This window comes from Scylla paramamosain, chromosome 30, assembly GCF_035594125.1.
Source record: "Scylla paramamosain isolate STU-SP2022 chromosome 30, ASM3559412v1, whole genome shotgun sequence".
Taxonomy (NCBI): Eukaryota; Metazoa; Arthropoda; class Malacostraca; order Decapoda; family Portunidae; genus Scylla; species Scylla paramamosain.
The window spans coordinates 18,930,784-18,939,114 of record NC_087180.1 but is presented as its reverse complement, the minus strand read 5'-3'; the positions used below and the strand labels follow the sequence as shown (position 1 = coordinate 18,939,114).

Here is an 8,331-nt window from a genome sequence, read left to right as displayed (position 1 = left end):
CCTTGGATATTTTAAGTCGATCTTGGAGATTTTGAATGAGATGTCTTGGATATTTCTGTTTTGTCCAGTGGCAACACTGGTGACAGGTGGCGCTGGGGAGTTACCACGGCGAGCGGCTGGCTGGCTGCAGTGTTTTGGTCAGCACTGGTCAATCTTGCCCTACACGCTCTATTAACCAGTGTTTCCGTCTTCCCGACACCTTCCTGCACCAAGCACCGTCAAGCATCACCAGAGAGGCACGAGTACGTAAGGTGTGTGGGTGGGTGTTGGATCAGTGACAAGTGGCGCTGGGGAGTTACCACGGCGAGCGGCTGGCTGGCTGCAGTGTTTTGGTCAGCACTGGTCAATCTTGCCCTACACGCTCTATTAACCAGTGTTTCCGTCTTCCCGACACCTTCTTCCTGCACCAAGCACCGTCAAGCATCACCAGAGAGGCACGAGTACGTAAGGTGAGTCCAGCGGGGGCCAGTCTCTCCTCAGTCAGCCTTACTGCCTTCACAACACCCTAATCCTCCCTGTAGTGTCTTGTATTCGTTTATTTAGGATTCATTATTCGTTATTTAGTTTTTTTAGGGGTTAATTATTTATATTTAGGTTTTTGTTTACGTCCTGAGTCTGGAAAGAGTTGGAAATTTATTCGAATATTTAATGTTCGCCAATATGTAAACAAGCCGTCAGCTGTGTTATTAGCCATTATTTGCCTCGTCTCTCACTCATTGTAAGCCTAACATATCACAAGATGGATCCACATGTCTAGCCTTCATATCCGCTGGTCAGATATATCCGTCATTGCCTGGTTTTGGTGTTATATAGGAATAAATAAGGCAACATGGCCGCCGGCTCCCCCACTGAGGTCGCCCCCGATGGCCGCCATGATGGACTGGCACCTGTTCCGGCTTGTTGGTTCCAATATTTTTTTACATTTTTCTGAATTAAATTATTTGGCTTGTATAGTAAGATTTTATGGTTTCTAAAAATATTTCGTTGCTTTTGAAGTGTTTTTCTTGCTTCAGTTAAGTAAATGTGCTGAATTTGGTGTTGTTTTTTATGTAAATAAGGGGCAGTTTGTACGGTGAAATTTACCCAGCCTGGTTTTTGGCTTTTTTATTTGAGGCTTTAATGAAGATTTTATTGCTTCAAAAAATCGTTTATGATTTTTAAAGTATGTTGCGTTCCTATTGAGTTAAGTATGTGGAATTTGAATAGGCTTTTTGTCCCGTTGAAAGTGGTGTTTTTGTCATTTTTTAGCTTCTTTATTTTTTTATTGTAGCTTGTAACTAAGTGTGCATTATTTTAAAAAATAGTTCAGATTTTTTAAAATGTTTTTTTTACCAGTGTAAAGTGGAATAGGTGGACTTTTCAATGTTTTTAATGGTGTCAAAATTTCCAACACTTTTTCCATATTTCACATAATATTTCTTTATAACTACTGAGACTGGAGGTGTTTTTGATATTGTGAATATTAATTCAAGTAATTGTCAAGTCAGAATATATAATGCATTCGAGCCTAGCTTCATTTTTTCTATGGGTCAATTTCAAAATGAAGTACGTTACGTACGTATGGCAGCGGGGCGCCGGCACCTCGCCTGTGACGTCATCAAGGATTCGGGACTCGGTCTGCTCCAGTGTCTCCTCAATATTTACCGTAATTTCCAGTGTTTTCCAAGTGTTTCCAGCTGTTTCTAAAGTCAGGCGTGTAGATAGTTGTAGTAGAAGGAAGAAAATAAGAGAAATGAAAGAGGAGAAGGAAAAAATAAGAAGAAATGGAGGAGGAGGCAAAATAGGTAAACAATATTTAGCGCTTAGTTTCCCTTGCTGCGCTGCAGTTCTCTAATATTTGGTGTGTTTTGTGTGTTTTACGTGTTTAGGATGTATGTAAGAATATTGTGGGGTGTTTAGAGTGTGTTTTAGGTGGTGTTCAGGTGTGTTTTGGATGTATATTTTCTGTTATCAATTGTGTTTTGGGTGAATTTTGGGTGTTTTAAATGTGGTTTAGGATGTTTTTAGTTATATTGTAAGTGGTTTGAGTCGTGTGGGGTGTTTTGAGTATATTGTGGGATGTTTTTGTGTGTTATGGGTGTGTTTGGGGGTATATTGAGATGTAGTGAGTTTGTTTTGGGTTTATTTTCTGTTTTAAGTGTTTTGGTGAGTTTGGGTGTGTGTGTCGGGTCTTTTGAGGTGTATTTGATTGTGTGCAAGTGTGTTTGTGGCGTGTTTGTGGTGTTGAGTGGTGCTTTAAGTGTGTTTTGGATGTTTTGATGTGTTTTGGGTGTGTTTGATGAGTTTTGGGGTGTTGTAGTGTATTTTGGGTGTTTTAAATCTTTTGAGTGTGTTTGGATGAGTTTTAGGTATATTGGGGTGCTTTGAGTGTGTTTTGGATAAATTTAGCGTGGTTGGGGTGGGTTATTTGGATATTTTCAGATGTTATGGGGTGTTTTGAGTGAATATTCAATATTTGGTTGTGTTTAGGTGAGTGTAGTAGGTATTTTGGGGTGTTGTGATGTGTTTTGGTTGTGTTTTGGATGTTTTGAGTGTATTTTGAGTGTGTTTTGGTAAGTTTTGTTGCATGTAGGGATGTTGAGTGTTATATATATATATATATATATATATATATATATATATATATATATATATATATATATATATTTATATATATATATATATATATATAATGGGAAGGCAATGAGAAGAGGGACAAAAGAACATGGGATGCACCGCCTGTGTTCATACCGGGATCTGATGTCAGTTCTTGTGAAGGGCCAGAATGCATATTCCTGAAGTCTGGAAGGAGTCGTCCGCCAGCCTGTATGGACACTAGGCTGTAGCTCCAAAACTAACTGTAGGATTCTCTCTAAAATAGTCTCATTGAGATTCTCGCACAAAATTACCTATACGTAACTTAATCTAACCTAACCTAACCGCTACAAGAGTAAATGGGCCGAAACTTTACCAGACTTCGGGTAATATGCCTCCAGAGGGATACGGGTTAAGGTTGCTTCACACACATCAGTGCCGTAATTCGTTCTGTGCTGTTCAGTGCTTCAGTGTCAGTAAAAAAAAAAAATCATCATTTTGGAATTCAGCGGAAGCATTTTACACACATCCGGCGAAGTACTGTGTTTTGACTGAAGTGATTGTTACGTCTCCGTTCCGTGAAAATACCAGTTGTCACTGGTATTTTAAAAATTTTCATGGATGTCGGACAAGTGTTTGAAATAAAATAGAAGAAATTTGAAATGGTGATAAATTCTCTTTTTAATTGATGTAATTAATCACATTGTACATTATACTTACCAGAACACACCACATCACACCACACCACATCATAACACACCACACCATACCACACCACACCACACATCACTGAGTAATGTCATCAAACAGTTTTTGGACATTCTTAAGTACTGGAAAATTTTTGTTTCATCATTAATTAATTCCTCGTACAGAGTAGCAAAATCTCCTTCAGTTTCTCTTTTTCTTCCACGTTTCATGTACCCACTTTTCTTTTCTTTATTTTTTGTTAAGCAAGCATCTTGCTCTTCATCAAGAATTATGACAATCATAGCCAACGCCACGTCTGAAAGGATATGTGTGCATAGACGTCACGAAAGCGACATGGATATGGATATCACTGACTCTATACGATACTAATACGGCACTGATAGGTGTGAAACCACCTTTGAGTGTACTATTCAGATAGTGTACCCACTATCTGCCAATTTCACTGGGACAAAAGCACAATTAGGTGGTTGTTAAGAATAATAATAATAATAATAATAATAATAATATAATAAAAGGAGTTAAGCCATCTATATAGTTAGCTAGATTGATATCATTATTATTGTTATCATCATTATTACATATCAAGGTATTGTGACATTATTATTAATAATATGTTGTTGTTATTATTATTATTATTATTATTATTATGATTATTATTATTATTATTGTTATTATTATTATCATTATCATATTTCAGCTATCCAACATCAGAACAGTATATGAATATGGGCAAATGCTGTTTTGACATCATTTCTTGCCATCCTGAGAAAAAATGATCTCGAGGAGCATGAATTGCAGCTGCAATGGAAATTGCGCATCCAGCGCAAGTTTCAGAATTCAAGAAAGAGGCAGGATTCCTCAGTGACTGAGGTGACGTCAAGGAAAAAGAAGATCCCTTGCATAGTGCCAAAAGAGACTACGTGTCCACTGATGTGTGGAGTAAAGGCTTACCTTCCACCAAGGCCCCATTCAGAAGATGATGAGTCATTAGAGAGACATAGACAGTGGCTTGCTCTACATTGGATGAAGAAAGATCCCGAGTTAGGTAAGGTATGTGATATTTGTACGCTTGATTTATCTTTTTTTATATTTCAGAGACTTCTTTACTGGTGTTGTTTAAAAATACCTGCTCTTATGTAAGCAATTTCAATGTTACTGGTGGATAGCCACTGAAAAATGATACTTGTATGTATGTATATATATATATATATATATATATATATATATATATATATATATATATATATATATATATATATATATATATATATATATATGAGGGAGAGAGGGAGGCTGGCGGGACAGTCAACTTATGAAAACTAATTTTACTTTAATGATTTTCCTCAGGCTGAACGCCTCATGCAGTTGACACTCTCTGAGAGATGCAAAAAAATAATCAATGGGAACATTCTTGTAGCAGAAATCCTGAACTTGTACCCGTGGATTCAGACTTTTGATGGCATAAGTGTGTATATATGTACACTTTATGGATTTTGCTACATATTGTTACTAATTGTCAACTTTATTTGTAGGGCTATAATGTATATAGCTATTTATATTTTATAGTAGGTAATTGATATTTAACTACTGGTACATCCATTCTCCCTCTCAGGCTCAAAGGCCTCAGTGACGGGAGATAAGCACTCATAACTAAGTACAGTTATTGCAGATGCTCATCTCTGTAACCTTCACTTATAATTATTTGATGCTTATATCTTTACAGATAATCAAGGAGTTCCTGAGATTAGAACCACAAGTGGATGAACCAGACCCAAGAGTAGCAGTTTTGAAAGGGCTGGAGAAATATAGCCTCCCAATAATTGCCATTCTCAAAAATAGAAAAGCAGTTCCTCTGTATATGGAAACCTTACTTGAACTCTATGACCACGATGAAAGTCAGTGCGAGTAGTGTCTAGTTCAATTTGTTAATTTCAGTAGCTGGTAGCAATTTAATATATGTATCTTTTCATCATTAGCAATGCATCTTTCACTTTTATAAGCCTAGTATTCATGAAACTATGCTGCATGCAAAAACCAAACATTGTATTAAGCATGACCTATCTAACTGTAATGCTTGCACCAATTTCTATAAAGGTACTAATTTAATTGTTAAATTCCTGCTCTTCTATCAAATTTTTGGCTGAGTGCTATGGCTAAATAATTGTTTGCAGCATAAGTGATGTTAAAGATTTTAATAGGAGGTGTAAAGCATCTCTCTCTCTCTCTCTCTCTCTCTCTCTCTCTCTCTCTCTCTCTCTCTCTCTCTCTCTCTCTCTCTCTCTCTCTCTCTCTCTCTCTCTCTCTCTCAAATTGGGAAGTATTCTTCATGTACCATATGATGCATATATTTTTATTTTTTTTATATGCATTTTTTACCCTTTTTTTTTTTTATTTCTCTATGTTATTGCAAGTGATACGTGAAGCTTCTTTATTACTGTTCTGAGCATTTCTGTAGATTTGTTCAGTTAGTATATCCCATAGAAATACTCATTTTCTTTTTTTGTGTGGCTTTAAAGGATTAATGGTGACATATGGATATGATCTGGGTTAAAAGCTTGTACAAATAAGGTTAAATGTCTATTTTTGCACTGGTTGTTTCCCTAAGTTTCTTAAAAGTACCGTGATATAATGATTAGCAGTGGACTAATTGATTATTCTGTACAGGGTCTGTAACTCCTTACATTTAATTTATGTTAACTTTACTTACATATTTTTTCCTTTAGTTTATGAATGGGAGGAAGGTTTAATATTCATATCTTAAGAGATGCTTACTTTCTTTTCCACATTGCAAGTTTTAGTGATTAATGCTCACAAATGTGTATTATTTACTTAATGGCTTGTCAAAACAGGTTGTTTTTGTGTTGCTTTTTTTTTTTCTCATGCTAGGATGAAGTGTTACTAATGGAGTTTATTTTTTACATCTGTTTTATATATCATTACAGTTTTGAGGGGAGCTTTCTGTTAAATGTTCAAGTGAAAAGCATATTATACTATAGATGATAAAAATTATAGTGTTTATTTTTTTATTATTTTTTTTTTAATGTAATGAAATGGAGGGAACATTTAATTGTATATGAATATATTGAATTTATTACCTATTCTTTCCCTAACCTTGAGACAGCAGTAGCTAGCTGCTAGTATTAAAGGTACTAGTGATTCATCATCTGCCTAAGAAAGACTAACTAATTAGTCATTTAATTGACTAACCTATGATCCACTTTACTAATGTGGTTAGTAGAAGCAGTGAACAGTATGAAGGCATTAGTCAGATATATTTGAGTAAGACCATACTCAGGTTGAGTGCTCAGTTAGTCACAAATTGACTAACATTATGTTAGTCACTGTGACTAATGCTGCCACTCGTTCTAGATCCCATGGGTTTTACTAAGAAAAGTTAGTCAGCACGACTAACTTTGGTTTTGTGTGTATGTCCTCTATTCTCTCTCTCTCTCTCTCTCTCTCTCTCTCTCTCTCTCTCTCTCTCTCTCTCTCTCTCTCTGCTCTTGTCTTACTTTTCCTTCCTTATTAACTTTTTCTCTCCTTTATCATTGTTTTCCTCACTGTCCTTTCCTCTCCCATCTCTCTCTCTCTCTCTCTCTCTCTCTCTCTCTCTCTCTCTCTCTCTCTCTCTCTCTCTCTCTCTCTCTCTCTCTCTCTCTCTCTCTCCTACTGTGTGCGTGTGTGTGCGTGCGTGCGTGCGCCCCTGTCTGTCTCTTATCAGCTTTTCTCTTCCCCCGCCCCCCCCCCCACACACACACTCTCTCTCTCTCTCTCTCTCTCTCTCTCTCTCTCTCTCTCTCTCTCTCTCTCTCTCTCTCTCTCTCTCTCTCTCTCTCTCTCTCTCAGTGAAGGGGATTGTGCTTTGATTCCTGAGAGTACCTGCTTTGACACTTCCCGCTGCCTCTCCCTCCCTTTGTTTGTCTAGAGAGAGAGAGAGAGAGAGAGAGAGAGAGAGAGAGAGAGAGGGGAGGGGGGTGGCGGACGGACAGATACATAGCGACAAGGGTTTTACACACACACACACACACACACACACACACACACACACACAGAGATACACATTTTTGGATATATTTTTTTCTCCCTGTTTCTTCTTTTTATTGAAATTTATATGTCTTTTATCTCCTATTCCTCGCTTTTACTCGTCATTATGCCTCCTCTCATCTTCTTTATTCGTTTTTCTTATCTTCTTACTCCTCTTCGTATTTTGCATCCTCAGTTTTTTTTTTCATTTCAATTTTCTTGATTTTACTTTCCCGCTCTTTCCCTCTATTTCTTTTCATTTTATTCTGTCTCTCTGTCTTTCGTTTTTCGTCTGTTATTTATTTTCATCCCTCAAAAATTTCCCCTCAATTCTTGTTTTCCCACTATCTCGCTTTAATTTCTCCTTCACTTTATCAACGTGTATTTCATTTTTCCCTTCATTTCTTTAACCTTCTTCATTTCATATAATTTTTCACCTTGATCTCCCTCTCCCTCTCTCCCTCCACTCTCCCTCTCTCTGATTTATTTACTCTCCTTATATTATCGTTGTTATTTCCTTCTCTCCAGGTATTATCAGTTCACTAATTACCTTGAAAGATTAACCTGTGAAATTATGTGCGAGCAGATTAGAGGAGGAAATATTAGAGGAGGTAATTCTCTCGGCTATTTGATGGAGTGCAAGAGAGAGAGAGAGAGAGAGAGAGAGAGAGAGACTTGCTTGAATCTACCTTATCTTACCTTCAGTCAAATTTCATCAAGCGGGATTCAGTTCTGTTATGTTTGGTCCTGATAATGAAGGTGATCTGTGAATTAACTCTGCCCGCCTGCCCGCTTGCTCGCTCGCCCGCCTGCCCGCCTGCCTGCCTGCCTGCCTGCCTACCTGCCTGCCTGCCTGCCTGCCTGCCTGCCTACCTGCCCGCTCGCCTGCCTGCCTGCCTGCCTGCCTGCCTACCTGCCCGCTTGCCTGCCTACCTGCCTGCCCGCTCGCCTGCCTGCCTGCCCGCTCGCCCGTCCGCCCGCCTGGCTGCTCGCTCGCCCGCCCACCTACCTACGTACCCGACCCAC

General features: G+C 38.1%; 2 long non-coding RNA genes across 3 annotated transcripts in view; both read left to right on the top strand.

Moving 5' to 3' along the window:
• Nucleotides 1-4,011, top strand: part of LOC135116128 (uncharacterized) — a 5,033-nt gene extending 1,022 nt beyond the window's left edge. The window contains exons 2-3 of one of the 2 annotated variants that reach the window (XR_010276172.1): nucleotides 69-449; nucleotides 3,980-4,011. This is a non-coding gene — a long non-coding RNA (uncharacterized LOC135116128). Of the gene's footprint in view, nucleotides 1-68; nucleotides 450-723; nucleotides 881-3,979 lie in introns of those variants that run through there. The other variant, XR_010276173.1, reaches the window with a different exon arrangement.
• Nucleotides 4,012-4,016: 5 nt separating this feature from the next.
• Nucleotides 4,017-5,164, top strand: LOC135116127 (uncharacterized). The gene is made up of 2 exons (XR_010276171.1): nucleotides 4,017-4,327; nucleotides 5,006-5,164. It is a non-coding gene; the product is annotated as an uncharacterized LOC135116127 (long non-coding RNA).
• Nucleotides 5,165-8,331: the final 3,167 nt, after the last annotated feature.